General features: G+C 40.7%; 1 protein-coding gene across 5 annotated transcripts in view; it reads left to right on the forward strand.

Moving 5' to 3' along the window:
- The window catches only part of LOC132401000 (serine/threonine-protein kinase MRCK alpha-like), a 573,066-nt gene that overhangs the window by 133,034 nt on the left and 412,516 nt on the right, over positions 1-27,516 (forward strand). The gene's annotated exons all lie outside the window — the stretch shown is intronic.

Genomic DNA, 27,516 nt, shown 5'->3' on the forward strand with positions numbered 1-27,516 from the left:
TCGAAACAGTAGCGATTTGCGATTTTCCAAAAGGGGGGGGGGGCATGGGCCACTGCACCCTTCTGCCCATCAGAGTTGTTCATCCTTCGTAACAATACACCTACTGCTACATTTGCTTGTTTGCTTTCTTGGTGACTTTACAATTAAGAGTTTCATGACTCTATGGTTCTAGTGAGATAGTCTTTAACCATATTGTTCTGTACATAATTAAATAGTCTCCAGAAGACAATATTGTCCTCTGGAACATTTTTTAAATAGGACATTATCTTAATTCCACAAAATAGCATGACAGTCAATTTTCTTCATCTACATCAAATCAGAGTGTTGATTTATTTAGTTTTTGTTATCCTTCTCTTATTGATTCCCAAAAGTATTGGTCACACAATTTACAGCCATTTAGATAACCTCATAATATTACCAACCCAATTCTAGTATTCGATCAGTACATCCCATGTTTGAAGGGCTTATTGGTTCTGCATTACGAAGAGTTTTACAAAATCAAGGGAGTTAGATCTTGAGGTTAAGGATGGTATTTATGTTGAATTTAAAAGTCAGGCTAAGGTCAATATATGCTAACGTGTACTTTTTTGCATCTGTTTCTTGGCACTTAATTTTGGTTTTTATTTTTTATGATTACCACATGAATGCATATTGTTGGGGTATTCAGAGCATTTTATATTGGAAGATGTTAGGCTGAAGTTATACATACAATATATTTAGCGTGTTTTTCAAGGGTTTTTCTGTGGAGAGCAAACAACAAACTGCTGGAGGACAGGTGATCAGGTAGTAGCTGTAGAGGTAGTAGTATGGCAGGATGACTTCTAATCCAGGCAGCATCATGATTAATCTCTTCTGTAACCTATCTAAAGCTTCCTCATCCTTTCTGTAATTAGGTAACCAGAATTTATATAAATGTAACTTGAATTGTATACAGTCGGCCCTCCTCATCCGTGGAGGATTGGTTCTGGGACCCCCTGTGGATACCAAAAATCGCGGATGCTCAAGTCCCTTATTTAACCTGTCTCAGTGCGGTGGACTTTAGGACCTGGCGCAGCTCTGAATCTGCATTGTTTCTGTTCAAGAAAATAATCAAGAACACGATTGAAAATAAGGTGGAAGTAATAAAGCAATCAGAAAAAGGTGAAATGCCATCAGTCATTGGAAAAGCGTTAGGCTACAGTTGGTCAATGATCGGAGCAATTTTAATGAAGCATGTGAAAGGCCCTGCCCTGATGAAAGCTACAATTATTACTAAGCAGCGCAGTGGTTTAGTTATTGAAATACGTATGTTTTAAGTTTTATATGAATAGAAATGTAAAATATATACTATCTACTAAGACAAACGCTTGACTAACTGACACTAAATAATACCGGATGTACCTGTTCCGATTTCAAATCCAACTTAAAGATGGACTCAGGAACTGAACTCATTCATAACCTGGGGACTGCTTGTACTTTTAAATAATCTTTAGATTACTTATAATACCTAATACAATGTAAATTCTATGTAAATAGTTATACTGTATTGTTTAGGGAATAATGACAAGAAAAAAGTCTGTACATGCTCAAATAACGAGTGCTGGAGAGAGAACTTTCAGGTTTTCTCGATCCATGGTGAGTTGAAACCGCGGATAAGGAGGGCTGAATGTACAATGAATGAAGATAAAGGTTTGTATTTTGTTGAAGGTGAAAAAGATTACAATGAAACTTCAGATGCTTAATGATAGTAGTTCCTACTGGGGCAAGCAAGAATTTTTACATTAATTATTTTTGGCAAGTAGCTGAGATTTTTTTCTTGCGATTTTTGTAACAGAAGAATGAAAAAGTTTTATGACAGACAAGTTTTTGAGTTCTCAGAGCTTATGTTGTGGTAACTAACATTTGTAAAGAATCCCTAACCTTTCAGGAATTTGAGGGTTTTCTGAAACTGTTGAAAGCATCAGCCCAGAAAAAGGACAAAGTTTATAAATAACAGCTAGAAATGGTGGGGCAGATAGCAGCTATAAAAAAATGGAAGTATCCCTATGGATGCTGATGTTTGTACCCATATTTCCTTCTGTTTTACTGCTCTTAATAATAATTAGTGTGCTAATTTCCCAGAATCTCATTTTCAGAATGGAGTATGATATGTGGAATTAGAAAAAGATCAGTATTGAGTCTTATGATCAAGACTAGTTTCTGTTGGGTGCCTATTAATCTGAATTATTTTACATCAGGAAATAGAATGATTGAAATTTGTATGATGAGAATTGGAGGAAAATGGATTCCATTAAATTAGACTCATGGATGAAATAATATGAAATGGAGATTGTGATGACCTACAGGCTTCTGGATGTTCAGCAAATGTGACAATTTAAATTTATTTGCAGCAAATAATTTTGAACCTCATTAGCAAGTTCCATAGGAAACCAAAGGTGATCATCTCACAACATATAATAGACGCATTCGTAAATTTAGCCACTTTGAGTCATGTTTTCCATATTTAGATGTTTAGTTGTAAGATTAAAAGCTTTGCTTTAACTAAGAGTAAAGCTGACTAGAACAGCTTCAAACCCAAATTATTTTTATTACCAGGAGTTACTAGGAGTTTAATACCCATTTTTTTGTCAACTTCTTTATAAAAGATGATTGAAATTGTGTGAAATACCCTAACAACCTGTAATGAGCATACCTGAGGTAATCTATGAAGTGATTTCAGAAAAGGTCGATATTGTGATGAGCATAGGAGCCTGTTTTGATACATACAATTTCTGAGGATGGACACCTTTAAAAATATTTTACATAGTTACAAGCTTTTGACATGAAGAATGTTCAATAATCTCTATTTTAATTCCACTCCAATTGCAATCTGCATCTAAGTGCTCCTGCACAGCAGGATTCAACCAGCTGTAAAGAAAATTAGATCTGGCATGGTGTACTGGTGTTGGTCCGATTAATAATATGCTTTTGACATGATGGGTGTTCATGTGACTATTTTAAGTGATCTGTCATATCTTTATTGAAGAGCTTCAGAAGAAGCCTTTTGTAATTTAAGTGTGTAATTTGCTTTCATTCCATTTGGACATTCACAGGACCTCACCTCTTTTAATCATAGTGGTCGAGGGGTTCTAGGGCAGTGTGACTCAAAGGGCCAAAAGGGACAACTCTGCCTAATAAATAAAGAAAACAGAAAACATTCAGTTCAAATGTGGAGAAAGAAATTTGGAATAATCCTGGAAACTACAGTGTGGAATGTGTCCCAGTAAGGTGAAAAATTGTAAAGTCATTCCTGAACAGCCATAGATGAGGTCCACAGTTCCCCACAGTGGGTTATTGCATTTGGTTATTTCTTTTGCACTTTGATTGTGCCTGCAATGTACATGCTGATGTGAGACAGGGAGTTCGTGGCACAGGCAGTGAAAATGGGCACAGTCTTTTTGTTCTCTGCTATCTGTACTCCATACTGTTGCTGTAAAATGAAGAAAAAATTAAAAAACCCAAATAAAAAATAAAAATTTGTCTAATTCTTGCTCGAAACCAAAAGACCAATCTCTATGAAGAACATCACAGCACAGATTAGATAAATCTGCCAGTTTCATTGTCTTTCATATATTGTTATTTCTCATATTTTACTTATTATATAAAGGTCTATCAGTTGTCAGAAACTTCTTCGGTTTCAATCCCTGATAAATTTTCCTATTGTCTATTCTCTTTCACTTTCCCAGTCACATTCTACTAATTCTTCCACTGCCTATTAAATTAGGGATACTGCCATGTCTTTGGGATGTGAGATGAAACTGGAGCACCTGGGGGAAGAAGCCTTTGCAGCTGCAGGGAGGATGTACAAGCTCCTCACAGACAGCATCAAAGGTCAGGATCAAACCTGGGATGCCAGAATGGTGTAGCAGCAGCTCTGCATACTGGGCTGCAGTTTAATCTTCTTAGCGGTTCTTACCTACCCTTAGTATTTCTTTGAAATGCATCCTCAACATGACTTGACCTCTTCAGCTACTGGTGGCAGCAAATTCTACGGATTCACCACTCTCTGGCTAAAGAAATTCCTCTTCCTCTTCATTCTGCAAGGACACCCCCTCTGTCCTGAGGTTGTGTTCTCTAGTTAAGGCTTAGACTCTCCCACTATGGAAAACATTCTCTTCACATTCACTCTATCAAGGCCTTTCACCATTTGATAGGTTTCAATGAGGTCATCCCTCATTCTTCTGAATTCCAGTGAATACAGGCCCAGAGCCATCAAACGCTGTTCCAATGACTAACTGTACAATCCTGGAATCATTTTTGTGAACCCTCTTCAGTTTCAGCACATCCTTTCTCAGCTTATGTGCCCAAAACTGCTCTCAATACTCCAAATGAGGCCTCACCAGTGCTTTATAAGGTCTGAACACTACATCCTTACTTTTATATTCTAGTCCTTTTGAAATGTATACAAATATCACATTTGTCTTCCACACCACAGACTCAATCTATACTGCGTTGACTCTGGGATGTCGGAGGCAGCATACCATCCTCAAGTCTCTTTCACATCCACAGGATCTCATGTCTGCTCCCCGACTATTGACCCCCTTATCACTGTGTCACTCTTTTTCCTCTACCCCTCTGAGCAACAGAGCCAGACTCAGTGCTTGCTGTGGCCTTCCCCTGATAGCTCACCCTCTCAAAAGTGTCTAAAGTGGTGCATTTAGTATTGAATGGATTGGCCAAAGGGGTACTCTGTACTTTCAGCCTCTGTACTGTCAGCCTATTTGACAGTCAACCAGCTGCCTGCCTCTTGCACCTCAGGGGTGACTACCTCCTGTAGCTCCTATCTGTCGCATCTTCATTGTCCCAGATAAGACGAAGGTCATCCAACTGCAGCTCCAGTTCCCTAATACCGTAAGGTATTACTTTGACCTTAGTGAAAGGCAAGATCTACCTACTAAGTCATTTAGAGAAAAAACAGCTCAGATTGTACTTCTAACTTGAGGCCTTTTATTTGGGTTAATTGTATTTGAATTATGTAAAATGCTTTTGTCAATCTTTCAAATTAGTTCAACCAAGAAAACACTGTAACTAGCATATCAAACAGGCCATAGCTGTCTTTCAATAGCTCATCCAATAACGCCTTGAATAAGCGGTGCTGAAGTGCTTTTGCTCGAATCAAGTTTATCAGTTTGACCACCAGTGTCTTTACGTGAGAAAATTCCATGACCTTCCTAGCCAAGGCCAGCTGATGAATCACACAGTGATAATCCAGGAAGTTGGGAAAATCAGGGTCATACAGCACAGTGCAATAAAACCAATGCGCATAGTGTGCATTGCTGGGGCCCCATCAGTAGTACTTGCCACAAGTTTATGAATGGGGATGTCATGTTCACGGACATATTTTTTAATCTCATTGTAAATATCTTCACTTCTCCTTCTCTCCTTTGAAGTGCAAAAGAATGAGGAAGTCCTCCTTTGTTGTAAAATCCTGGAAAGCCATTCTGACAAATACAACAAGCTGAGCTGTTTGCATTACATCCAGGGATTCATCAAACCGTAGTTAAAAAATATTCATGGTTCTTTAACACTTGTCGATCCACGTCCTCTGACAGTGACTCTACCCTCCTTGTCACTGTTGCAGGTCCAAGCGGTCTATTACATATTGTGGTTTTGATGTTTTTTTTTAAAACAGTCTCTGCGGTCATGGTGATTGCTTCCTTGAATAAATCGCCATCTGTAAAAGACTTCTTGTGTTTAGCCATAAGGTGAGTTACACGAAATGATGCTTCAACAGCAGCCTTATTTTGAGTAGCATGTTTTGTGAAAAACGATTGCTGGGCCTTCAACCCTGATTTCAGCTCCTCAACTTTCCTGGCACGAATTGCACTCTTTTGTTGGGGGGGGGGGGGTAGTTGTCTTTAAATTTCTGGTAGTTGGTGTTGTGGTGCTGCTCCAGATTCCCTCTTTTAGTCAGTGCTTGTATTTGGTGGCACAACATAAATACACACTTGTTTTTCACCAAGGTAAATAGAAATTCCTCTTCCCATTCTGGATGGAATTTGTACGTTTTTGCCATCTTTCGTGGAGCCTCTGCCATGCTAGCAAACTACCTTGCAGGATATCACCAGCGAGTGCCATATATTGATGTTTGTGACAGTCTGTACTCTGATCTAATTGGTCACTTTGATGCAGCACAAGTTACGCTGAAAAAAGCACAACAGTCATATGATGTCAGCACACATGTGATGCACGACGCTGGGTAGTGGAAAGCAGCTAAGTGTGGGTTAAAACTGACTTACATATGCGCTGTAGGGGTAAAATTTGCTTTTGCATCAAAAGGTTTATCAGGCATAATGTATTTGTAGTAACTTCTACTTTGAAAAAGGACCACTCAACAACTTCATGCCTAAAGGAACAACTTTATCTGGGACGGCAAAACCAATATTTAACATAGAGGTTTTCACTGAACCGTGGTGCATGGTGGAGAACTATTCACACAACTCTGGAAGTAACCTCTCTTTACAAACAGCTTTCCATAGAGGGAGTATTGCTATATTACCATTATTGTAATTAGTATTACTTATTTTTATAATGCTCACATTAACAGTATTTGTATATTTATTTTCTTATTCTTTGTGGATCTACTGGGAAGGTCCCAAAGATCGACCGGTTGGTGACTACTGCTGTAAGGTGTTGCTGGATGCACTTTGTGTAGATGTAGTTATCGGAGACTGGATGTCTCCCAGAATTCCCACATCTCAAATGAAGAACACATCACTGACCCTTGACCTTAGCCTTCTCTGCTTCTCGGCTAAGCATCTGAAGCCAAAGCCTGAAACTAACCACTCTAACATTGTTAATCACACAATGACCACTCTCACAATGGCTGCGCCACTTACACCTAACTTTTTATTGGCCTTTGCTAAGTGCCTCATAAATCATGATGATAAAAGCCCCAAAGGGCCCTGACCTCTTTTAAATTTCACACTGTCTCACCAAATCAAGTGTTGCTCATGATGCTAGAACCCCCTAATCATCCCTATCTTTAACTTTGGACCTCTTTATTCTGTACAATCCCTTAAATTGGGACCTTTGATGCAAGCACTGTTCCAAAACTCAATCTTATTGTCATCTGCACTGCATCTGAATGCAAGGCCCTTTGTCTTCCATACTGTTCCCAAATGCAAAGTACTCTGTTCCTTGGATTTAAATTAAATTGAGGAATGAAAACAAAGTTTTTTTTGCTGTTGCTTGTTACTTTTCTGTTTGCGAGATGTATAGAAGTCTGGTATCAAATATTGTCACTGTTTCTGTTGAGAAGCCCTTCTATGAGATTTGAGCCAGCTGTTGGTGTCCCTAGAAACTGAAAACTAAAGGTGTAACTTGGAATGTGGCATGCATGAATGGTTCATTGCAGCTTTTAAATACTAATGTTTATCATCTCTGTTATCACTTAAGTTAACTAATTGATGAATAATGTTGAACCAAACTAGAAAACAATCAGCTGATGATTACTGCTGAAAGTAGACATCCAAGTTTAAATAATTAGATGGGGTTAGATTTAGAATCCCCACTTGGTTGGCTTTGCTTGTGAACTATCCACGTAGCAGCAGAATTAGAAGAGGAAGGAAGAAAATGTTTATAGAAAAAAAATGTTTATTTTCTTCTGGATAAGTAGGCAGGTCATGACACCTGTAGTTCTAACCACAAACCACAATTTTATGTCCAGCTCATTGTCAAGTCTAAATTATATTTGGGTTTTGATGTTTGTGCTAACTTAAGTTACCTTACTGCTCTGAATGTTCTGACTTGTAAGGATTAATGGTCTTCAACATCAAAGGGCATATGAGTTTTACCAAGAAAAATGTAGATATTTGCTCTGCAGTCTTTTTTTTTTGCTTTGCATCCAACTAAAATTTGCTTGTGGAGAAAGGCAAAGGTTTCAAGTTTGTGTTGGTTGTGATTATAATTCTCCTCTCCTTATATGTACACTGTTGCATGAGAGAGAAAGAATGTACTTGGCCTGTGCTGCAGAATCCATTTATTGAGACTCACAGCTTGCCCACATTTGGTCTTCTATCACTCCAGGATATTTTATGATTTGTATTTGCTGAGACAGCTGACTTGCTCTTTGGATTTCATGAAAAATTTACAATGAGTTGGTTAATTGTGTTAACTGCTGTTGATACAAGAGAATCACAACTTAATGGCGTTTGAATGGTTTTATATTTCAGGGTCTTCTAGAAAACATGTTTTGCTGGAAACCAGGAAAATTGTTTTCCTGGTTGAACCATGCTTCATAAAGTATATCTGATGCCTCTTATTTTCTCTTTAGATGTATATTGGGCATGGAATGTTAGAACCAAGTTTCAGTCGTAGCAAATGAATATTGTCTGAAACCTCGCCAGAGAAACAAAGCTGAACTTGCATACCTTACATCATTTTAGGCTGTGAATTACTGAGCTGAGACTCCCTAGCAAGCAACATTCATTTAATTGCTGCTTAGTGCTTAAAACACTTCAGGGAAGTCTACATTGTGAGAAGGAACAAAGACACAATATTGTCTAAAAGGTTAGCAAATTCAGAAATCAGAGGTGCAAAGGGATTGGAATCCTTGTGCAGTATTTCTTAAAGGTTAACTTGTAGGTGGAGACAGTAAGGAAGGCAAATGCAAGTGAGCTCGTCTGTTATGTGCAGTCCCAGAAACTTGGTGCTCCTAACTCTCCACAGAGGAGCCTTGTATATGCAGTGAGGAGTGGTCAGCCAGCAGCTTCCTAAAGTGCACAATTAATTCTTTGGTCTTGTCCACATTGAGACTCAAAATGTTCTGCTTGCACCATTCTACCAGCCAGCTACTCTATCTCTGTTCTACATGCTGCCATGTTGTCGTTTATGAGGCCATCCATTGTTGTGTCATCAGCGAACTTGATTCAGTTGGAACTGGATCTAGCAGTTCAGTCATGCATCAGATGTGTCAGCAGTGGGCTGAGTATGCATCCCTGGGGAGCGCTGGTGCTCAGCGTGATGAAACAGGAGATGTTTCTGCCAGCATGGACTGACTTTGGTCTTTTTGTTTAGAACTCCTATAGCATTAGAGTCTAGCACCAGAGGGCACAGCCTCAGAATAGAAGGACATCCCTTTAAAACAGATGAGGAATTTCTTCAGCCAGAGTGTGGTAAATCAGTGAAATTTATTGCCACGACAACTGTGGAGGCCAAGTCATTGGGTAGATTTAAAACAGAGGTTGATGTGTTCTGGGTTAGTAAGGGTATCAAAAGTTATAGGGTCAAGGCAGGAGAATGGGATTGTGAGGGATAATAAATCAGCCATGTTCAAATGGTGGTGCAGACTCAATGGACCGAATGGTACAATTCTGTTCCTATGTCTTATTGTCCTAAAATATGAGTTCCTGGAACATTGTAATAAAATCAGCAGCACAGAGTCTGTCACCCAAGCCTCTGCGGTGATGGCTTACCTTGGTAAAATGGCAAAGATTATGAAGGAATTTTCTTAGAGTTGTTTATTTTTGCAGTCTTTATTTGTACATTGTAAAACTTGCTCTCAACTTGAGCAGCTCCCAGGTGTGAACTTCATTAAAGGAGTCAGCTCTGACTTTTTAAGTTGGCACAGCTTTTCCAGGTTGTGCCGTGTATGAGCTTACTAATCAAACACAGATAAACCTTCAGAGATTACTTAAAATTTGGTTGACAGAACTTTGAGGATGACAGACTCGTGCTACTGAACATCAAAGAGATGCAGGCAGACTGGTGAAATAGGTGGCAGGTCCACTTTTATGCTCAGGAATCTGAAATATTACATTTGGTAGGAAGAATGAACAAAGGTAGTATGTACTGGAGGGCACAGTTCTGAAAGAGTACAAGGTAAGAATTGTTTAATATATGTATGCATTGATTGGTAAAGGTCTGAAGTACTTAGCTAAGGGTGGTAGTAGAGATAAGTTTAACAGGAAAATAATCTCAAAGTTCAGAATTTGCAGGTTATAATACCTATTAACACCTGCACTCTATAGGTCCACACCTATTGGAGGTCTGCAGCCTTTGTGTTTTTAATGCAAAAGGAAGGATTATTTAGAGTGTTTCAGATTGATTGTAGATCATGGAAAGGTAATATTTGTTAAAGAGTACAAATTCTTATCTTGTACTCTTTCAGAATATAATTCTGTCAGTTAGGAAGAAAGGAATGGATGAATAATGGTTAATTTCCATATAGTGAGAAAATATAAATCTTTAGCCTTGATCCATTGCTAGTTCAAATTACCAGATATGATTAAAAATATATCAATATTGTCTTAGTGCAGCACTCATGTTCATTACAGAATTGAATTAACTTTTGGTTTTAAGTGACATTCAGCTGGAAACCTCCAGTTATACACCATCCAAACTTTGGAGCTATAGTACATTCTGTAGCTTTATAGCTGGTTATAGTCTCCCTATCCAACAGCTCTTGAGATTTTCACCAGGGAGACAGCAGAAATCTTAGCCTACCATAAGTAATTGGAATGGGTAATGAAAGTTCGTCTTGTCATATCCCAAAGACAAGTAGGTTGATAGCTTAACCGACCCCTGTAAATTGCCCATTTTGTGTAGGTGATCGTGGATTGTGGACTGAAAGGCCTGATTCTATGCTGTATGATTTAAATTACTTTGCTGTTATGAGTTGTTCCAGTGCCTCTGTCTGGACAAATTTTGTCATCCAGCAATGGTGATTGAGACAAATGATCAGCTCTATTGAGTGGTGGAGCATAGATTTTAACAATGTGAAATAATAGTTGAAATTTTCATCAGTCCATTGATACCCACAGAAGGGTACAAAATAGCTGGCTCTGTGGAGTAGTAGGAAGTTCCTGGCGATAGCTTCTGTATTTTACTGAATATAGTACTTCAGAAACTGTAGTCAGATATTTTCCTTTATAACTTAGTACTGATTGCATCACAATACTTTCTGAATGAAATTTCAAAGTTGAATTTTAAATGGTCTAGTGCAGCTGGATCCTTGATTTCCTCACTTGCAGACCACAGTCATTCCATCTTGGCAACAACATCTCCACAATCTCCATCGGCACAGTACATCATAAGGCTGTGTGCTTAGCCCTGTGCTTTACTCATTTTTATACTTCTGACTGTGAGGCTAAGTACAGCTCCAAGACTATGTTTAAGTTTGCTGACAACACCACTGTTGTTGGCCGAATCAAAGGTCGTGACGAATCAGCATATAGGAGAGAGATTGAAAATCTGGCTGAATGCAGCCACAACAACCGCTCAATCAATGTCAGCAAATCAGAGAGCTAGTTATTAACTGCAGGAGGAGGAAACTGGAGGCCCATTAGCCAGTGCTTATCGGGATCAGAAGTGGAGAGGATCAGCAACTTTAGTGTTATTTCAGAAGATCTGTCCTAGGTGTAGGACGTAAGTGCCATTACAAATAAAGCACAGCAGCATTTCTACTTCGAAGTTTACAAAGATTTGGCATGTCATCTGAAACTTTGACAGACTTCTATAGATGTGCAGAGGAGAGTATACTGATTGGGTGCATCGTGGCTTGATATGCAAACACCAATGCATGGAATGGAAAACCCTGCAAAAATAGTGGATACTGTAGAATATTTAATATTTCAGTAATATTGGATACTGTAGAATATTTAATATTTTCAGTAATCTATGAGCGGAAAACAGCAAAGTACAAGGATCTGAAGCTGAAGAAGCTGGAGAGTAAGCTGGAGAGCTGGAGAGTAAAGTGTTGGTCTGTGGAGGTCGGGTGTCATGGCTTTGCATGCTAGTCGCTCTGCAAAGTATACACTGCACTTGGAATCATGGGAGAGAGAAGAAGGGGAGCCATTTCTACCACCACAGATGAAGCAGAGAAAGCATCAAGATGGCTCTGGATAAAGAGAACTGATCTTTGGGTTGCTGCTAGGGTTGGGTCGCCTGGGTGAGAGTGTATGATGTAGTAAGACCTGAAACACCTGGCGACCCCAGGTAACATCACTGATGATGTGCCCTAGCTTAGCATCATGCAGATGTTTCTGTAAGAACTAAATATATTGTTAAGCATTCTTTGTTTATTTAATTCATTATGGGTTATAAAAAGAAGTACGTGAATGGCAAATGTCATAATGCCACACATCATACATGAGCGCCTCATTAAAGAAAACCAAAGAAGACAAAAATATCCTTGCTCAGGTGTCTTTCTTTCAGTTAGTTTCTATAATTACAAAATGTAACAGTGGCGATAAAGACGTTTTAAAATGAACCAGAGACAACTATGTACCTGATGAAGTGCGGCATGTATTTTTTTCAAAAAGAGGCACGCGTGCACTCCTCTCCCCCCCACCTATTACTTCAGGGGAGAAAGATGTTAAAGTTAAAAACAAAACCATAGAATGGATGTAATTACCAAGCAACATGTATGGCTAGGGGTTCATAAACAGTGAGTACTGGGTGATAAATCAATAAAATAAAAGCAGAAATGGCAGGCTGTGTTGGAAAGGAAGAAACGTTTGATTTCACAAGGTAACTGGATGATTTATACTGAACAACTTAAGCAATGTTTTAAAGCAAATGGAATAGCTGGTTCGAAATAAGTGCTAGTTTTGCTGAGTGCAACAGGTGGAAAGGTATACAGTTTGCATAGTTTAACTGTTCCAGCCAAACCAGCTGAAATGAACTTTGCCGATATTGTGATCATAATGCCGGAACATTTAGAAATGAAACCATTATTGAATGCAGAACATTTTAGGCTTCATAAGACAGGGGAGTCCATTTCAGCTTGTGTTGCTAAATTGAAGGAATTGTCTGAGCATTGTCAGTTTAGTAATGGGCTTAATGATGCACTGAGAGATCATTTGAATTGTGGCATCTTACAAGAAAACATTCACATTTAAAAATAATTCAAAATTTAAATTCATAAAAGCATAACTCACTTTTAAAAGAGCAGTTGAAATCGATGTATCAATGGAAACAACAGCCAGAAATGCAACAGAGTTGCAGTCAGAAATTAAAGTTAGTGTGAACAAAATTGTAATGTCTAAGCCATGGGTTCTCAACCTTTTTTAAATGTCATGGACAAATACCATTAAGCAAGGGATTCATTGGCCCCAGGTTGGGAACCCCTGGTTAAACAGAAACCTGCTTGGCCAAACAAATTTTGTTATAGTTGTGGCAGGGATTCTGATACACTAGACCAGTGCAAGTTTAAAGGCGAAACTTGCAGAAAATGCAACAAAGAGCATATCTGGCAGACAAAAATGATTGGACTATACAGGGAAGACAAAAGATAAAAAGTCAAGTTGCAGTTTCAAAAAGAGGAATGGAATGGACACTGGCTTGGCTGTTTCAGTCATTCCGCAAAATGAATTTGAACAGCATTTCAAATTTACTGAAGTCTGTGGATATCCAACTAAGAACTTATACTGTAGAAAAGACAATGCCTGTGGGAATGACATTTGTAGCAAAGAAATGCAAAAAACATCAAGCCACATTTGGGGTGGTATGTGGTAAATATAGTTGGGCCAGCATTGTGGTGTTCTGATTGGCTGAGCAAACTGCAAGTTGATTGGAGAACCATCAACCATATGCATGCCGCACCTCCTGTAATATTGTCAAATGAAAGTGAATTAAGAAAGACACTAGATAATCCAGTAGTTTTCAATAATGGCGTTGGGAAAACTCAAACATATCAAAAGTAAAATGGTATTAAACTGCAACACCCAAATTTTACAAAGCCACTCCAGTTCTTTATGCCATCTGTCATCAAGTAGCCAGTGAGCTAGATTGCATGGAGGCTGAAGGAATTCTTTCCAAGGTTGAGTTGGAGCCCTGGGCAATGTCAGTGGTCCTAGTAATTAAGAAGAATGAGTCTGACAGAATTTGTGGTGATTTTAAGGCCACCATCAATCCAATACTGAAAGTAGATCAATACCCTCTGCTCAGGATAGAGGATTTCTTCCAGAACCTTTCTGGGAGAAAAAACTTCAGCAAAGTGGACTTAACTGAGGCCTACCTCCAGATGGAAATGGAAGAATCCAAAGTGTTTCGTACCATAAACATTCACAAAGGGCTTTATCGCTATACAGGCTTATTTTTGAAGTAACATCTGCACCTATACTCTGGCAGAAAGCTATAGATTAGGCAAGGCACTAAGTGTTACTTGGATGATATCACTGTTACCAATAAGGATGACAAGAAACATCTTCTAAATCTCAAGCCAGTGTTAAAAAGATTAGAAGATTATGGGGTGAGAGCATGACATGAAAAGTGTGAATACTTTAAACCAAGCATCACTTGCTGTGGTCACACCATTGAGGTACAAGGATTACAAAACAAAGCTGAGAAAATTCAAGTAGTGGTGGATGGCTGAAGGGTGTGTCACAGTTGCCGTCCTTTTTAGGATTTGTCAATTATTGTAACATTTTACTGCCAAACCTAGCAATTGTGCTTCTTCCCCCACCTGAACTCATTACTACGCATTGGGAGGAAATGGCAGTGGTGTGAGGTGGCTTTTCAAAAGGCAATGGAAATGGCAACAACAAACACTATACTGACACATTATGATCAACATCGTCCAGTGATAGCTTGCCTGTGGCACCTCGCCTTATTGTATAGGCGCATCCATGTCATATGTTATGAGTGATATAAGTGAACATTCTATTGCCTTTGCATCACCTTCCCTTACTACTGCAGAGAAAAATTATGCACAGATTGACAGCTCTTGAGTGTGGTTCGGGGTGTAAAATTTTTCAGCCAGTACTTGTAATGGAGACAGTCTACCCTCATTACTGTTGATCAACCACTTGTGTCCATTTTCAATCGACAAGAGTTTTTCACTAACAGCAGCAGCAGAAACAGAGATGGACTCTGTTTCTTGAAGGATGCAATTACAAGATTGAATTGAAGAGAACTAATCATGGAAATGCCGATGGATTGTCCCATTTACCCATGAAAAAAGAAATCCCAAAATAATTTATGAAAGAGGACCCTCCTCTTAATGTATTCTCCTGAATGCAAATCGAACGACTCCCTATTACAGCAGAGATGATCTGAAGGGAAACCAGTAAAAACCCACACTGTCTCAGATCTTAATGACCACCCAAAATGGCTGGAATGAGCAGCAGAAATTCCAATTCCCCAATTTTTACCAGTGCTAGGATGAACTTGCTTTTGATGAGTGTTTCTTTATGTGGGAATTGAAAATCGTTGTACCATCCAAGATGAGAGCTAAAAGTGTTGGGGGAGCTACATGCTAGTGATCTTAAATTTCACTTGTGCACAAGTACTCCTGGCGAGGGACTGTCGAGATGATCTAAAGTGGGTCTTTGGAAAGATTAAGGTCAGAACTGGACTACTGTCCTACACAGTGGAGATTTGCGTGTGACGTCATCTGGAGATGACACATTGATCAGTTAAGGAGAGCAGAGTCAATTGTTAGAGAAGAAAGATGTCTAGAGCTGTGAGAATTACTTCCTACAGTCCCAAAGTCAATTCTAATAACCACCATGGAGGAGGCCTGAGAGCCTGAGATTGATTCACAGCCACAAGTTTCATTTGCCAAGCAGTCACCCCACCCCCCCCACCCCTGGGTCAGGAAAGAGAGAGAGATACATTTAGATGACCAGAGAGCAATATGTTACATATTTGAGTTGAATTCTTTATTTATTGAATTGGAGTTTATAGCTAAGCAGGAAGGAGTATTCAGTTGGTAAATTTAATGTCAGAAATGTATACGATATACATCCTGACATTGCTTTTCTTTGCAAACATTCACAAAAACAGAGGAGTGCCCCAAAGAATGAATGGCAGTTAAATATTAGAACCCCGAAGCCCCCCTCTGATGCACAAGCAGGAGCAAGGCAACGACCCCCCCCCCCCCCCCCCCCCGGAGCGAAAAAGCATCGGCACCTTCCACTGAGCACTCAAGTGTGCAGCAAAGTATCAGTAAAGACACCAACTTGTATTATCCCAAAGACTACTCATTCACCCAGTAATTCAACATACCACAGGCTCTCTCTCCCTAATAAGGGAAAAAGAAGTGTTCCAATTTCACAGCAAGAGGGGAGACATCATAAACAACTTGCTGATTTATGATGCTGAAGTCTGTTGCATCGCTTTTTCTGAGTTGGGCCCTGGAAAGGCTCAGGTCTTTGGACACACAGCCAGCAGCTAACCCGCTGCTCCCAATGTTCTGTGTTCTCCTGTAATACTTCAGTCAGGAGCAGCGGCCTTGAATCAGCCCATCTCAAGAGCCATGAAAATCCAGCACCCTGAAGGCTCGCTAGTCTTCCAGGTCATGTCCTTGGGATATCAAAAAAACAGCTGGTCGTGAGGCCCTGAGAGCGGGTCCTATTCCCGCAAAGAACTGAAGTCAGAGTGTAATTCCAGGTCAGGGTCTTCAAAAGAACCTTGAAAAGGGAAAAAAAGAGACATCAAAGATTGAAATAGACCTGTTTCCAAAGATACAAGCAAAGGAGTTGCCATTTGGTGCCATCTTGACTTTGCTCAATCACAAACAAGAAAATTTGCAGGTGCTGGAAATCCAAGTAACACAAAATGCTGAAGGAACTCAGCAGGCCAGCAGCATCTACAGAAAAGAGTACAGTTGATGTTTTAGTGCGAGTCCCTTTATCAGGGCTGGAGGAATGAAAGATTAGTTAGGAAGGAGGGTAGTGTATTTAACGTATCTAGTTTATTTTAATCTTTCACTGTTAAAGATTTCTTACTCTTGTGGGATAAAGTCTTTCCTGACAAGGGGGGTGGGGGTTGTTCACTGCTCGGCAGATGAAACTTGTGGCTATAAAAAGAATCCCAGTTCTTCGGCCTCCTCCATTGTGGCTATTGGAATTAACTGCGATGGCAGGAATTGGTTCTCACAGCTCTGGACACCTTTCTTCTCTAACAATTGACTCTGCTCTTCTCAACTGTTCGATATGTCACCTCCAGATTATATAAGATTCAAATCTCCATTGTTTAGCAGAGTGGTCCAGTTCTGTTGTAAATTTGATTAAGCATTCTTTATGTAATTCATTATGGGATGTATGTAAGAAGTATGTGATTGGCATATGTCATTACGCCACTGTCATATTTGAGTGCCTCCCTAAAGAAGAACGAAGTAGACAAAAATATCTCAGCTCCTGTGTTTTTCTTTCATTTAATTACTGGAGTTGCTAAATATAACAATTACACCCCAGTCCATCACAGGTAATGCCTATCATTGAGCACATCTATAAGCAATGTTCTCGCAAGAAAGCAGCATTCATCATCAAGGAGCCCTGCCATGCTCTCTTCTTGCTGCAGCCATCAGGAAGCACCCTTCACCATCAGGCTTCTGAATCAGTGCGGATAACTTCACTCATCTCAACTCTGAACTCATTTCTCAAGCCATGGACTCATTTTCAAGGACCTTACAACTCTCATTCCTGATACTAATTGCTTATTTAGTTATTATTATAAATAATTTCTCTTTATATTTTTACAGCTTGTGTTTTGTACATGGGTTGTTAGTCTGTCTTTGTGTGTGATTTTTCACTGACTATTGTGTTTCTTTGTAATGTGAATGTCTGGAAGAAAATTAATCTTAGGGTTGTATGTGGTGAGATATCTGAACTTTGATAATAAATTTACTTTGAAATTGATTTTCTGTTCAACCTTTGATCAAGGGGTCTTCTACCTGCCTAGTATATCCAATGTTTTTTACTTGACAAGAGCTTATTCCTGCTACTTCAACTCTTTGCACCTTTTCCACACATAATCTGGTTGTACCTAAGGGGTCATCAGAAGTAATTCAGATTGTCATCTAATCCTCACTGTAAAAGAAATGTTGGACATTGGTGATACAAAAAAAACCCCTCTAATGTCTATGGTTTAAGCTAATTCTCTTTTTTTCATTTTTGGGAAAAGATCCATCTAATAGGGTCTGCTGTGAGGAATATGTGCAGAACTGCAAAATTTCTTCCCTACTTTAAAATGGAGCATAGGTATGAAGCAAATGGAAAGTTCTCCTTGGAAGGGTTGACCTTTTATTGTCATGGCAGTGTTGTTTCCTTAATTTTAAGCTGTGTTTATCCTGTATGTAAGCTATTAACAAAGACCACCTGCAGGTTCCACAGCTTCCAGGACAATGAGCAGCTGAGCAGCACACACAAAATGCGGGAGGAACTCAGCAGGCCAGGCAGCATCTATGGAAAAAAGTACAGTCAATGTTTTGGGGTGAAACCCTTTGGCAGGACAGTGTTCTGTGGGCAGATGAGACAAAAGTTGAACTTCTTGGCAGAAATGCACACAGCTATGTTTGGAAGAAAAAGGGCACTGTACACCAACACCAAAACCTCATCCCAACTGTGAAGAATGGTGGGAAGAGCATAATCATTTGGGGCTGCTTTGCTGCCTGGTCAGCTTACAATTGTAGTAAGAACAATGAATTCAAAATTGTATTGAGGCATTTTGCAGGAGAATGTTATGATACAACAAGACGATGATCCGAAAGACGAGTAAGTCAATAACAGAATGGTTTAAAAAGAAGAAAATAAGTGTTTTGGAATGGCCAAGTCAGACCTTAACCCTATTAAGATGGTGTGCCATGACCTGAAGAGGGATGTTCATGCAAGGTGTCCCAGAAATACTGATGAACTGATACAGTTTTGTATGGAGAAATGGTCTAAAATTCTTCCTTGCTGTTGTACAAGTCTGATCATTAACTGCAGGAAATGTTTGGTGGAGATTATTGCTGCTAAAGGAAGTTTAGTTATTAAATACAAAGGTTCACATACTTTTTCCAGCCCGACTGTGAATGATTTCATAATGTGTTGAATAAAGACATTAAAAGTACAATTGTTTGTGTGTTATCAGTTTAGTCAGATTGTATTTGTATATCATTGTGACCTAGATGAGTATCATACCACATTTTATGAGCGATTAATGCAGAAAACCAGGTAATTGCAAATGGTTCACAAACTTTTTCTTGTAAATATATGCAGGCAGACTTGTGTGGATGACTCCATAGATGGAATGGAACTTTAGTTTATGTACTGCATCTGAGTGTAGGCTCCCATGTTATTCAGGATAAGTATTTAATGTGGAAAAAAAGATTCCTTTCATTACTTTGCTATAACTGGAAAGGAAACTATCTGACAATTTTGTAAACATTTTTATTATTGGAAAATCATTATAAAGGAAGGTGCAAGGTCCCCCCCCCCCCCCACCCTGTCATTCAAATTCCTGGTCATGTAGAATTAAGTTACAACATTTTCCAGCATTTGCCAGGATTTTAAAGTGTATGTGAGAAAGATTATTTGCCCGTACAGAAATCTATGTTTTGATACAAGGATGTTGATGCACTTTAAAATAGAGAATTAGAAATGGAAAATAACTTTTCCTAGAAGTATATTCTTTGAGAATCTGGTAGATTTTCCTTTGTCACTACTTAAATGATCACACTTAAAAAAAAGAATTATACTTAGCAATTATAGTAATTTGAAATGGCAATTAAAGCTTGTTTTAATAAAAAACAAAAATCCAGAATGGCATTTAAATTAATCTAATAACAGATAGCTTAGTATTTCCCATCCCCATGTCCCAACTCCAGAAGCACCCAATTCCCATGAGATTAATTTTGAAACACAGCGCAATAGCATTGCAGTTAGTGCAATTTCTTTACAGCACTAACAATCACCAGTTGGGGTTTGATTCCCACTGCTGTTTGTGAGCATTTTGTATGTTCTCCCTGTGACCACATGTGTTTTCTCCAGGTGCTCTGGTTTCCTCCGACATTTTAAAGACGTATGGGTTAGAGTTAATAAATTGTAGGCAAACTATGTTGGCACCAGAACATTTATGGGCTGCCCCAGCACAATCCTTGCTGACTTGAGTTGATGTAAACAATGCATTTCAATGTACATTCCAATGTTTTGATATGTGTGTAACAAATAAAGCTAATGTTTAATCTTCAGCCATCTTCTATTTCCTATGCTTTTTTCAAGCAGGTGCTTCCCCAACTCTACATGCTGCTTTTAACTTCCTGCTGTATTTCCTTGTGCATGTGCCATTCGTCCTACAACATCATTTTAGCTCTTGATCCATTCTTTGCTCCACCTAGCTCCCTGTACTGGACCCTAATGCAGATAATGTTATAGAACCATAGAACACTACAGCACAGTACAGGCCCTTCAGCCCTCCATTTTGTGCCGACCCATATAATCCTTAAAAAAAAGTACTAAACCCACACTACCCCATAACCCTCCATTTTTCTTTCATCCCTGTGCCTGTCCAAGAGGCTCTTAAATACCCCTAATGTTTTAGCCTCTACCACCATCCCTGGCAAGTAATTCCAGGCACTCACAACCCTCTGTGTAAAAAAAAAAAACAACTTACCCCTGATGTCTCCCCTAAACTTCCCTCCCTTAATTTTGTACATATGCCCTCTGGTGTTTGCTATTGGTGCCCTGGGAAACAGGTACTGACCATCCACCCTATCTATGCCTCTCATAATCTTACAGACCTCTATCAAGTCCCTTCTCATTCTTCTACGCTCCAAAGAGAAAAGTCGCAGCTCTGCTAACCTTGCTTCATATGACTTGTTCTCCAAGCCAGGCAATATCCTGGTAAATCTCCTCTGCACCCTCTCCATAGCTTCCACATCCTTCCTATAATGAGGTGACCAGAATTGAACACAGTACGCTAAGTGCAGTTTCACCAGAGATTTGTAGAGTTGCAACATGACCTCTCTACTCTTGGACTCAATCCCCCTATTAATGAAGCATAGCATCCCATAGGCCTTCTTAACTATCCTATCAACCTGTGCAGCGACCTTGAGGGATGTATGGATTTGAAGCCCAAGGTCCCTTTGTTCATCCACACTCTTAAGTAACCGACCATTAACCCTGTGCTCAGCCTTCTGGTTTGTCCTTCCAAAATGCATCACCTCACACTTATCCGGATTGAACTGCATCTGCCATTTTTCTGCTCAACTCTGCAGCCTGCCTGTATCCTCTTGTAACCTTTGACCACCTGCAGCTCCATCCGCTGCTCCTCCAATCTTCGTGTCATCTGCAAACTTACTCACCCATCCTTCCGCCTCTACATCCAGGTCATCTATAAAAATCACAAATAGCAGGGGTCCCAGGACAGATTCCTGCGGCACTCCACTAGTCACCGACCTCCAGGCAGAATACTTTCCTTCCACAACTACCCTCTGCTTTCTTCCTTTAAGCCAATTTTTTATCCAAACAGCCAAGCTTCCACATATCCTATGCCTCATGACTTTCTGGAAGAGTCTATCATAAGGGACCTTGTCAAATACTTTGCTAAAGTCCATGTAGACCACATCCACTGCCCTACCCTCATCAATTTCTTTTGTTACCTCTTCAAAAACACTCAGTCAGGCTCATAAGACACAATCTTCCTTTCACAAAGCCATGTTGACTATCCATGAGTAGACTGTACTTCTCCAAATGCTTGTAGATCCTATCTTTAAGAATCCTTTCCAGTAGTTTGCAGACTACCAATGTAAGACTCAATGGTCTATTGCTCCCAGGTTTCTCCCTATTACCTTTTTTAAACAAGGGAACTACATTTGCCATTTTCCAGTCCTCCGGCACTTCCCTGCAGCCAAAGAGGATTCAAAGATCATAGCTAATGCTCCTGCGATCTCTTCTCTCAATTCCCGCAACAACCTGGGGTGTATCATATCCAGCCCTGCGGATTTATCAATCTTAATGTTTTTAAGAAGATCCAGTGCTTCTTCCTTAATCTCCACATTGTCCAGCACACAGACCCACTCTACTTCGACCTCATCCTGATCAAGATCCTTTTCACTTGTGAATACTGAAGCAAAGTATTCATTTAGGATCTCCCCAACCTCCTCCGCTTCCAAGCACATGTTGCCCCCTTTATCCTTTAGCAGTCCCACCTTCGTTCTTGTCATCCTCCAATTCCTCACATACGCATAGAATTCCTTGGGGTTCTCATTAATCCTACACGCCTAGGCCTTCTCATGTCCCCTTCGAGCTCTTCTAAGTCCTTTCTTTCGCTCCTTCCTGGCTACCCTATATTTCTCATGAGCCCCTCCTACTTCCTTCTTCTTGTATCTAACATATGCTTCCTTTTTCCTCTGGACGAGTTGCCTCACATGTTTCGTCAGCCATGGTTCCCTTTTCCAACCATTTTTTCCTTGCTTCCTATCCTGAACCCAGCTCAAGTGGTCCCTAAACTTCTCCCACATTACTTCTATGCTTTCCCTTTTGAACATCTGTTTCCAATTTACTCTTGCTAGTTCCTGCCTCGTCCCTTCAAAGTTAGCCCTTCCCCAGTTAAGCACTTTACCATTTCGTCTGATTTTATCCCTTTTTTTTAGCTATCTATGCTGACGCTAAGGGAGTTATGGTCACTCTCACCAAAATGGTCCCCCACCAAGAGGTCTGTCACCTGACCAGGTTCATTTACCAGAACTAGATCCAGTATAGCCTCTCCTCTCATCGGCCAGTCCACATACTGTGTCAGGAATCCTTCTTGAACACACTTGACAAATTCAGCCCCATCTATCCCCCTTACACTCAGGAGGTGCCAGTCAATATGAGGGAAGTTGAAATCACCCATAACTACTACCCTGTATTTCCTGCACCATTCTAAAATCTGTCTGCTTATCTGCTCCTCAGTGTCCAGAGAGCTATTTGGGGGCCTATAGACTACTCCCAGCACAGTGATTGATCCCTTCCTATTTCTGACTCCCAGACTGACGCCATGGACACTCCCTCTGCAGCGTCCTCCCTTTCTATAGCTGTGATACTATCCCTGACTAGCAAAACCACTCCCCCCCCCCCCCCCACCTTTTCTACCTCCCATTCTATTCCTTTTAAAACACCTGAACCCCGGGACCGGCATCATCCAATCCTGCCCTTCCTTCAACCAAGTTTCAGTAACAGCCACAACATTGAAGTTCCACATACTAATCCATGCTCTAAGTTCATCCTCCTTGTTCCTAATACTCCTAGCATTGAAATAGACACATTTCAACCCCTTTAACTGGCTACAATTATGTTCTGTCCCCTGCCTGTGCTTCCTCATCAGCTCAGAACTCTTAGCATCATGCCCTTGTCCTTCTACCTTAATCCCTGCACTCACATTCTGATTCCCACACCCCTGCCAAACTAGTTTAAATCCTCCCCAACAGCTCTATCAAAGCTGCCTGCCAAGATATTGGTCCCCCTGGGATTCAAGTGCAACTCGTCCTTTTTGTACAGGTCACACCCGCCCCAAAAGAGGTCCCAGTGATCCAGAAATCTGAATCCCTGCCCCCTGCTCTAATCTCTCAGCCACACATTTATCCTCCACCTCATTCTATTCCTATTCTCACTGTCACGTGGCACAGGCAGTAATCCTGAGATTACTACTTTTGAGGTCCTGCTTTTCAACTTCCTTCCTAACTCCCTGTTGTCTTCTTTCAGGACCTCTTCCCTTTTGCTACCTATGTTATTTGTACCAATATGTACCACGACCTCTGGCTGTTCTCCCTCCCACTGCAGGATATCTTCGACACGATCAGAAACATCCCGGACCCTGGCACCTGGGAGGCAAACTACCATCTGAGTTTTTTTCCTGCGTCCACAGAATCACCTGTCTGAACCCCTGACTATAGAGTCCCTTATCACTACTGCCTTCCTCTTCCTTTCCCTACCCTTCTGAGCCACAGTGCCAGACTCTGTGCCAGAGGCACGGCCACTATCGCTTCCCCCAGGTAGGCTGTTCTCTCTCTCCCTCCCCCCCTCCCCCAAACAGTACTCAAACAGGAGTACTTATTGTCAAGGGGTACAGCCACAGGGGTACTCTCTAGTATCTGGTTCTTCTCCTTCCCTCTCCTGACTGTGACGCATTTCTCTGTCCCCTGTGACCCCTGCGTGACCACCTCACCGTAACTTCTCTCTATCATCTCCTGACTCTCCCTGACCAGACTAAGGTCATCGAGCTGCAGCTCCAGTTCCCTAACTCAGTCCCTTAGGAGTTGCATTTCGATACACCGGGTGCAGATGTGGGCAGTCACTGTTGAAGGTTTTCTTGTTGCTAGGACTAGTCGGTGACTCCGCTCCAAAATAAGAATGTTATAGCTGTAGGAAGCTAGCAACCACATTAAATATGATAGTATGATGGTCATACAGCAGAAGAAGCAGGCCTGGACTGATTATTATGTAAATATATACTAAAATACCTTTTCTTGTACTTGGCCCAAACTCTTCTATTCCATGGTGTTTGAAGTCCTCACCTAAATCAAATATTGTATGATTACCTATCTCTGACAATCACTCAGGTGGTGAGCGGTACTTGCTCCACTCCTTCCAAAGAGATATTGTATCTCAAAATAGGAATTTAGGCTCAGATTAGTTTGATAAATGCATCAAAGTGCAATTAACTTCCTTGCTTGGGGGAAGCTCACAGAGTAAACAGTGTACATTTTGTTATTTTCAACATGTTGTTCAAAACTAATGTTTTTAGTTCCATAATGCTACTAAAAATGTGATGGAACACCAGATTATCTGAAGCTACCTTGAAGCTTATCTAAAGATATGATGGTTTGATTATGTATGTATCTTTACATAAAATTGTTTCTTGATATCAGAATTCATTTACGTATAGGACTCTTGACAGACAAGAAACAAAGTTAGAATTTGATATACATCTCAAAGTTTGCTAATGCTTTTTGGTGGGAAGAATTTAAAAGGAGAGCATTTTTTCTTCAGCAGTATGATTGAGGCATGACTGCGCAGGCGCGTGGACGTCAGCGAATTAGAGCAGCAGGAAGAATTTAAAAAGAAAACAACTTTATAGAGCAGGTGTTGGTGTAGAGGGAGTTAGATTAGGAGGGCTTTGGCTTAATGGATCGAGTAAAGGTAGGTTACCTGTGAAGAATAGGAATTATGTCTGCAAGGTCAGTGTTCTGTATTGGGTGTTGGATGCGGGATGACCGGGAGGCTCCCAGATGGCCAAATCTGCACCAGGTGCATCAAGCTACAGTTCCTTAGGGATTGGGTTAGGAAACAGGAGATGCAGCTTGATGACCTTCGTTCAGTGTGGGAAAGTGAGGACATGATAGATAGGAGCTATAGGCAAGTAGTCACACCGGGACCTCAGGAGACAGGTAAGTGGGTAATAATCAAGAGAGGGGAGGGCAAGAGTCAGTTACCAGAGAGTACCCCTATGGCTGCCCACTTAACAATAAGTACTCCTGGTTCAGTACTGTTGGTGGGTGGGGGGGGGGGGGGGGGAGTTGGTGGAGGACCTACCTGGGAGAAGCAAAAGTGGCCGCGCCTCTGGCACAGAAGGGTAGGGAAAGGAAGACAATGGCAGCAGTGATAGGGGATTCTATAGTTAGGGGGTCACACAGGCAATTCAGTGGACGCAGGAAAGAAACACAAATGGTAGTTTGCTTCCCAGTTGCCAGGATCTGGGATGTTTCTGATCACGTCCACAATATCCTGAAGTGGGAGGGTGATCAGCCAGAGGCCACGGTACATATTGGTACCAATGACATAGGTTGGAAAAGGGAGGAGATCCAGAAAACAGACTACAGGGAGTTAGGAAAGAAGCTGAGAAGCAGGACTACAAGGGCAGTAATCTTGGGATTTCTGCCTGTGCCACGCAACAGGATTAGAGTGAGGTGGAGGATAAATGTGTGGCTGAGCATTTGGAACGGGGCAGGGATTCAGATTTCTAGATCATTGGGACATCTTTTTGGGGCAGGCATGACCTGTAAAATAAGAAAGGGTTGCAGTTGAATCTGAGAGGGACCAATATCTTGGTAGGGAGGTTTGCTTTTGGGGAAAGTTTAAACTCAAATTGCTTAGGGGGTGGGAACTGAACTGAAGAGACAGAGGAAGGGGACAGTTGTCTGTCAAATAGAGGAAGCTTGAAGGTAGCATGAGAGGGAGGATAGGCAGGTGATAGAGAAGTGATACACTCAGACTGATGATTTGAGATGTGTCTATTTTATTGCAAGGAATATCATGAACAAAGTGGATGAGCTTAGAGCGTGGGTCAGTACTTGAAGCTATGATGTTGTGGCCATTACAGAGACTTGGATGGCTCAGGGGCAGGATTGGCTACTTAGAGTGCCAGGCTTTAGATGTTTTTAAAGGGGGCAAAAGAGGTGGGGGCATGGCACTGCTGATCAGAGATAGCGTCATGATTGAAGAAAAGGAGTAAGTCAAGGAGGGATTGTCTACTGAGTCTCTGTGGGTGGAAGATAGAAACAGGAAGGGGTCAATAACTCTACTGGGTCTTTTTTTATGGACCACCCAATAGTAACAGGGACATCGAGGAACAGATAGGGAGACAGATTCTGTGCAATAATAACAGGGTTGTCGTGATGGGAGATTTTAATTTCCCCAATATTGATTGGCATCTCCAGAGAGCAAGGGGTTTAGCTGGGGTGGCGATTGTTAGGTGTATTCAGGAAGGTTTCCTGAACAATATGTAGATGAGCCTACAAGAGGAGAGGCTGTACTTGATCTGGTATTGGGAAATGAACCTGGTCAGGTGTCAGGCCTCTCAGTGGGAGAGCATTTTCGAGATAGTGATCACAATTCTACCTCCTTTACCACAGCATTGGAGAGGGATAGAAGCAGACAAGATAGGAAAGTGTTTAATTTGAGTAAGGGGAGAAAAAGAAGCTATCAGGCAGGAACTTGGAAGTATAAATTGGGAGCAGGTGTTCTCAGGGAAATGTGCGGCAGAAATGTAAATGTTCAAGGGATATTTGCATGGCATTCTGCATAGGTGTGTTCAGCTACTGAGAAGTGACTTAATTTTTCACATATTTACTCCTTGGGCCATAATTGAAATTCAGCATCATTTCATTGATGCTGAGCTTCAAATACTGAGAGAAGATCATAAGACATGGGAGCAGAATCAGGCCATTCAGCCGAATCAGCTCCAGCATTTGATCATTGCTGATTTATTACCCCTCCCATCCTTTTTTCCTGTCTTCTCTCCATATCCTTTGATACCCTTACTGATCAAGAGCCTGACAACCTCCACTTTGAATATACTCAATGACTTGGCCTCCACAGTTGTCTGTGACAATAAACTCCACAAATTCAGTACACTATGGCTAAAGAAATTCCTTTCTGAAGGGATGTACTTCTATTCTGAGGCTGTGCCGTTTAGTCCTAGACTTGCCCACTATTCTCTCCAGGTCCACTCTATCTAGGCTTTTCAATATTTGATAGGTTTCACTTGAGATCCCTCTCATTTTTCTAAACCTCAGCAAGTAAAGGCCCAGAGCCATCAAATGCTCCTCGTATATTCACTCTTTCATTCTCAGGATCAATCTCATGAACCTCTTCTGGACCATCTCCAATGATAGAACAGTCTTTCTGAGAAGAAAGGCACAAATCTGCACACACTATTACAAATCTGAATAATGTCTCATTAAACCTCAGCATTACATCCTTTTATATTCTAATCCTTGTGAAATGAATACTAACGTATGTGTCTTCCTTATTCAATCTGCAGGGTAAGCTTTTGCACCTCTGATTTCTGAATTCACTTCCTGGTTAGAAG

This window comes from Hypanus sabinus, chromosome 10 (genome assembly GCF_030144855.1).
Source record: "Hypanus sabinus isolate sHypSab1 chromosome 10, sHypSab1.hap1, whole genome shotgun sequence".
Taxonomy (NCBI): Eukaryota; Metazoa; Chordata; class Chondrichthyes; order Myliobatiformes; family Dasyatidae; genus Hypanus; species Hypanus sabinus.